This window comes from Lycium barbarum, chromosome 10 (assembly GCF_019175385.1).
Source record: "Lycium barbarum isolate Lr01 chromosome 10, ASM1917538v2, whole genome shotgun sequence".
Taxonomy (NCBI): Eukaryota; Viridiplantae; Streptophyta; class Magnoliopsida; order Solanales; family Solanaceae; genus Lycium; species Lycium barbarum.
Genome location: NC_083346.1, coordinates 35,024,388 through 35,030,760, shown reverse-complemented (window position 1 = coordinate 35,030,760; position 6,373 = coordinate 35,024,388). Strand labels below are relative to the sequence as shown.

General features: G+C 42.3%; 1 long non-coding RNA gene across 1 annotated transcript; it reads left to right on the top strand.

The window, feature by feature from the left end:
* The first annotated feature begins 1,706 nt into the window (after positions 1-1,706).
* On the top strand, positions 1,707-4,211 carry LOC132612585 (uncharacterized). Its single transcript, XR_009571869.1, has 3 exons — positions 1,707-1,808; positions 2,892-2,957; positions 3,875-4,211. It is a non-coding gene; the product is annotated as an uncharacterized LOC132612585 (long non-coding RNA).
* The last annotated feature ends 2,162 nt before the right edge of the window (positions 4,212-6,373 follow it).

Genomic DNA, 6,373 nt, shown 5'->3' with positions numbered 1-6,373 from the left:
TTTGGGAGGGTTGTTCAGTTCTATGCATGGTTCTTCAAAGCTCGATTGAGTGTGCTGTTTTATAAGCTTCTGGTTTGGCAAGAAATGGGATATGTACGTAAGGCCAAATCTAATAGTGATATTTTTTCAGCAACTTTTGTTTGTCAACATCTGATCAAGACTTTGTTTATTATTATTCCCTCTGTCATAATTAATGTGAAGGTGTTACTATTTGGGGAGTCAAACAATTTTTTTTTACTATAATTTTCTCAAATTTCTTAAAAACATTTTAAATGATTAACTATGTTGACTTGTGGTAATTTTTGTGTCGTTTTCAAATATGTAAATTTTATACTCTATTAAAATATTTGAAGAATCTATACCTAAATTAATGATCAAAATTATTAAATGTTTTGATCTTCATACTCTGAATATCTTCACATAAATTGGGACGGAAGGAGTATTGATCTTTATTTAGAGTAAAAAATAAGAGTCAAAGTAATTCAGCTCGCTCAAAGAACCACAATGAGATAAACAATGTTTATTATTGCGGACTAATTATTCGCCACATACACGAATATATATTTTCCAATCGTGAGAAAGTTCCCAGTAATCTACAGAGCACGGGACAGATGACTCTTTACTTATTACATATTATTACATACTATTAAACGTGGCAACCGGTTTGGCCTTACCGGTTTTAACCGGTAACCGGACCGGTTAAACCGGAACCGGAACCGGTAGAACCGGTTAACCGGTTCCGGTTAACCGTGTAATGGTTTATCGGTCCGGTTCTAATATTTTGGAAACCGGAACCGGTAAAACCGGATCGGTTAAACCGGTTTAACCGATAAAAATTTAAAAAAAAAAAAAAAAAAACGAAAGAGTCGTTGGGCTTAATGGACCGTTGGCAACGGTCCATTTGCAAAAATGGCCGTTGCCAAACGGTCAGTTTTTTTAATTTTTGGCCCCCAAATTTTTTTTTTTAACACTTTAACCCATCCCCACCCCTATATAAACCCTTTTTCATTTTCATTTTGATGCACATCAATTCACTCTTCTTCATCTTTCTCTCAAATCTCAATCTCTCAATTATAGTTACTTTGCAATAATTAGCCACAAAGTCTTATTATAGTTTCAACTTTCAATTATTAATTTTGCAATTATAATATTGTTGGTGGAGTTGGTGATTTTGCAATAATCCGAAGTAGCTTTGGTGGATTTGCAATTCTAGCTGCCTTCATGTTAGAACTCGTATTTTTGTACAGTGGAATAATCCGGATTTATTTATGATAAGCTAAGGACAAAATTTTTTTCTTTCGGGATACAAAGTCGGGATTCTTAACCTTCGATTTTATTTTGAGATATAAGTTGTGCATGAATTTATTGGTATGAGACACTTAGGAAACATTGGGACCACAATTCATAAAATTGGAATTAAAAATGTTGTGCAATAATTGGCCCTTTTAGCCATGTGGTCCATTAAATGGTCCCACACCTTGTGTGGCCAATTTTAATTGGTCCAACACATGTGTGGGCCCAAGGACACATGGAGGAATTTTGTGGAGGTAAAAAGAGGACTTCTAAGTCATCTTTGTCACTTTCAACACTTAGTAAAATATCAAGAAAATTGAAGGCCATCACCAAGCACCTCACGGCCAAGAACAAAGGAAAACCCAAATCAAATTCAAGCCACTCCAAAATTATTTCCTTGATACAAACCCATTATATTGAAGCCCCTAAGTAGCGTGGAAGTATTGTTTGGGTCATCCAACCATTAGTTGTACCCATTTGCAAACCCTAACTATTTGGTGGATTGAAGAAGAAAGGTATGTTTTGCTCTTGTTTTTGTGTTGTGAACATTTATTCATGTTATGGTATGTTAATAGGGATGGAAATCATGAAATATAGTATGATTGGAAGTGGGTTGTGTGATGGGTGTTCTAGCCGTGTATATGAGTGTGACAAATGGAATTGATGAATTAATTCTATATTATGTTAGATTGGTATCGAGTGGGGAAAAGAATAAAAATCATCGATACATGTATATGTGTAGTGTAGCCGTGTTTATAGCCTCCAAATTGTAGCAAAGAAAGAATTAATCTCGCTTAGCGTCGTAATGGTTATTGTGATGACTTGTAGGTTAGAAATGAGAATTTAATGTCCCAAATTGACATAGTAAGCGTTGCGGATTGATTTGGAGAACTTTGTGCATTGAATAAAATTTGTATTTATAAGAATCATTAACATGTGTATGTGTGTGGCGCGGGCGAATGTGAGTTTTATAATGTGTCGAAGATCGTAATACTATCGCTTAGTATTTTAGTTATCGTCGAAACGAATTCTAGTTGGAAATAAGTGTTTAAGTGGCTCAAGATTGATGTTGAGAAATTGTGGGCTGTTTTGAGGCTAGTTGTGCGTTTGACGTAAATTGTATATTTTATGAAAATCATATCGTTATATTGTGGATTGTGGTACAAAACATGACTTGAAAATGAGGAATGGAAAAGGGGACTGTTTTCGGCCAAACAGTGGAAAAATTTTCGGGTCGTTGGAAATATTATGTGGGTTGTTTAGAATGTCCTAGAATATTGTGGTAAAGACTCGGGTGGATAATTAAATGTGTGAGCGATGTGGTGGCTTGAATGTGAGCCGTTGAATTGAATATTTGGAAAGTTGTCGAATGATGAAAAAGAGAGCTATTAATGTTATTTTGTCTTCCGAATTTATTATTGATGTTGTTAGGTTGGTTGTTGTTGTTGTTGTTGATTGATACGGCCGAGTTAAATTCTCGGGGTAGCCTATTTACAGGGGAAATGCTGCCCAAATATCTGTAGAATTAAGGGCGAAATTGGAATTTAATGCCCAAAGAGTCTTTAGCTAATGTTTGGCATTTTATGGCTTATTTTTAGATCGTGGGCAGCCCGAATCATAGTTTGGACTTAGCTTGAGTTGGATCATATTGGAGAGCGTTTGAGGTATGTAAAGCAACCTTCCTTCTTTTGGCATGCCTTAGTTTCACATAGGCTAGATTAGAGCTTTAAGGGAATTCCAAATTCGAGATCCGAGCATGTTATGATCCATATATATATTCTTTGGCACTCTTATGTATGTTTTTATGAAATATGAACCATGATGTATTTGAAGTAATCGCTTTCCGAAATTCGCATAGAAAATGTTCACTTTAAGGAATTTTGTAATCTCTGAATGCCATATTTTTCGCATAGAGGCTCGGATCGCTCCAATAATTTTTATAGGAGTTTGCTTGATGTATAATAGGTATGTTTTTCATAGGCGGGCTCAGTTCGGGTCTATACTCGTCCGTGGGTCCAGCGACGCCCTTTATGTAAATTCGACAACTTTGAATCAAAAAGTGATAATTATTATTCCGATTTCGAATATGACTATTTTACTTATCCTTCGGATTTATAATAATGATTTTATGCATATGATTCCTCACTACTCCGCTCGTGCCTACTATGATATCGTTCGCCGGTTCCCGGGCCGGTTCTGTTGTCGTGCGCTTTTTGATACATTCCGGTGTTATGCTGTGTTTATGGTTCACCGTGCTCCTCGCTCGAGGGCCGGGTTCCACTTATGTTTGGCGTTATGCTGTGTTTGGCGTTATGCTGTGTTGTGATGTGTGACGGGGATTCGGAGATTTGAAACTTTCTGGTGTTATGCTGTGTTGTGGCGCCATCGACAGGCGGGCGACCACATTTTCCAGTGCCCTATGCATAATTTATACTTTGGAAATAAACATTTTGATATGTATTATTTTCTATATATCTGATTCGATTATTATTCAGATTTATTTCTGTACCTTCTGCTTTGCATACTCAGTACATATTTCGTACTGACCCCCTTCTCCGGGGGCTGCGTTTCATGCCCGCAGGTACAGACGCACAGCCTGGTGGTCCACCTGTTTAGGACACCCTTTCTGCTATTCGGAGTGCTCCTCTCTTTCCGGAGCTTATACTTTTGGTATATATATTTATTAGTGCATTTGTATATATTCGTTCATGGGTACGGCGGGGCCCTGTCCCGTCATATGATTCTGTCGGTCTGTTTAGAGGTCTGTGGACATGTTTGTGGGTTAGGGTCTTTCTGTATGGATGTATGTACATGTCGTTTGGGCGATCCCATACGCCGAGGCAGCCGGTCCGCATATGTTGTTTGGGCGATCCTATACGCCGAGGCGGCCGGTCCGCATATGTTTATATATTGCTTGGTTAGCCCTGTGTGGCTTTTGTTGGTATTTTCTGCGTGCAGGGTATATTGGATAGTCCGTAAAACAAAGGAAACTCTGCCGAAATTTTCTGGAAATTACCTAAATTTGAAATAAAGTCTTGTCGGCTTCCGCCATATACTAGAATGAGTTAATAGAATTTGAGATAATATTTAATAGATGGGTTCGGGTGCCCAGATCGGGCACTAGTCACGGCCTACGGGGTTGGGTCGTGACAAAAGTGGTATCAGAGCGGTTTGTCCTCGGAATGTCTACAGACCGTGTCTAGTAGAGTCTTGTTTATCGGTGTGTTGTGCACCACATCTATAAACAGGAAGCTACAGGACATTTAGGATGTTTCCTTTCTTTGAATCTTAGATCGTGCGATAGAGCTGTGCTATTAGGATAATTTTATTCTGATCTGTTGTTGTTTTTCTTTCAGTGATGCCTCCGAAAAAGGCGACGGCCGCCCAGAAGAAAAAGTGCGTAGTAGGAGAGACCAGCCGAGCTCAGAAGGATACTCGGACCCTTGCTCAGATGATGCGTGATATTACGTCCCGGCCAGCCCACTCTGCTACGTTTTCATCGTCAGAGGAGTCCGGAGCAGCTTCACCATTAGCTCCAGGGGCTCCAGCTCCCGCGCCTCCAGCTCCTCAGCCAGGGGCGGAGGACAGGACACTGAGAGAGGCTGTGCAGTTATTGACCACTCTGGTAGCGGGACAGGCTCGCAGACGCGGGCGGAGAGATGATGATGACGATAGGCGTGACAACCTGAGGGTTCGAGAGTTTCTATTATGTGGCCCTCCAGAGTTTTACGGGTCTAAGCCCGACGAGGACCCCCATGACTTTATTCGGGGGATGCGGCGCTCACTAGATTTGGTCAGGGCTTCAGAGACTGAGTCTGTTGAGTTGGCTTCGCATAGACTACGGGATGTTGCTGCTCACTGGTATGAGTCCTGGGAGCTATCCAGGGGTGAGGGTGCTACCCCAGCTACTTGGGACGAGTTCGTGACTGCTTTCACTCACCACTTTTTGCCCCCAGAGTTACGGCGGGCGCGGGTTGACCGATTTTTGCATCTGCAGTAGAGGGGTCGGAGCGTCCGTGAGTATAATATGGAGTTTCATTCTTTGGCCCGGTATGCACCTGCCATAGTAGCTGATATGGCCGATCGGATGCACAGATACGTGATGGGGTTAGACCGCTATTTGATTGATGGTTGTATGGCGGTGGCATTGCAGGCAGACATGGATATTGCCCGACTACAGGCTTATGCCCTGGGTATGGAGGACCGACATAGAGCTGATTATTCTAGCAGAGATCGGGATAGGAGGCCGCCCAAGAGGGCCAGATTCGCAGGTTATTCTGGAGATTCTCGAGGCGGACAGCCTCAGCAGCAGCAGTCAAGCAGACATCCTCCTCCGTCAGGCCGGGGTACACAGCCAGCCGGTAGGAGATTTGACAGTGCAGGACAGTCTGGGGCCGGTCAGAGCTCCAGAGCATCAGGGTCACAGATAGCTAGAGGTCCCAGCCAGTCCAGACCACTAAGGCCCCGTTGTTCCCATTGCGGGAAATCGCACCCGGGAGAGTGTTATCGACTTACTGGAGCCTGTTTTTCATGCGGTGGTCAGGGCCATCTTATGCGAGATTGTCCGTTGGCGAGCGGTTCTGGTAGTGTGGCTCAGCCGACGGGGTCAGCCGCTGGTTCATCATCTGCTCCATCAGTTGCACGCCCTGCGGGGCGAGGTATGCCTGCACCGGCGGGACGCGGTCGAGGTCGTGGCAGTGCTTCAGGTTCTAGCGGTCCTTCGAACCGCATTTATGCCTTAGCCAGCAGACAGGACCAGGAGGCTTCGCCTAATGTCGTCACAGGTATATTACTGGTTTTCTCTCGTGATGTGTATGCATTGATTGATCCTGGTTCTACATTATCATTTATATCTCCACTCGTTGCTGATACAATTGGGATAGAATCCGAACTGATAGAGCCTTTTGAGGTAGCTACACCAGTAGGGGACTCTGTTATAGCCAGTCAGATTTATAGAGATTGTTCCGTGATTATCTGTGGCCGCTGCACTAAGGCGGATTTGGTGGAGTTAGATATGATCGAGTTTGACGTGATTATGGGTATGGATTGGCTAGCTTCTTGCTATGCTAATGTTGATTGT